This window comes from Penaeus monodon, chromosome 29 (genome assembly GCF_015228065.2).
Source record: "Penaeus monodon isolate SGIC_2016 chromosome 29, NSTDA_Pmon_1, whole genome shotgun sequence".
NCBI lineage: Eukaryota > Metazoa > Arthropoda > Malacostraca > Decapoda > Penaeidae > Penaeus > Penaeus monodon.
This window is the reverse complement of record NC_051414.1, coordinates 4,191,856-4,192,360: the sequence shown is the minus strand read 5'-3', so window position 1 is coordinate 4,192,360 and position 505 is coordinate 4,191,856.

Genomic DNA, 505 nt, shown 5'->3' with positions numbered 1-505 from the left:
GGGGGACAGGATCCCTACCCAGCTGGTTACCTGATTGAATGATGCTTCAGGTAGATAAGAGGCCAGAGATATAATAAAATGCTATGGGTAGTTTGGTGGTTGGTTGATCGATGAGATGAATTGATATGACTTCTATAGGTGATTGGCTTTGGGAAGAAAGTATCTTCACTTGTCATTGTTGCTTGTGATCCTAGTACGTGCAGAGGTTATCACTTATCGTAATTTTACAGACGTATATGTATTTCCTTGTAGTGAGTTAATAGACATATATGCATCCGTCTTTTAGAGATAAAAATAGTAATAATGGTAAAACGGGTTCTTCTCTCTGTCTTCAATTACCTTTTCGTTTGCCTGGAAATAACGTCAATCGCAATAAAGAGTAACAGGGACATGTAGGAGAAACAAACAAAAACAAAGAAAAAAAATTCGTGCGAAGGTGGCGAAAAATAGAAACAGAATAAAGATAAATAAAACAAATAAAATGAAATAAAAATAAATAAAAGCA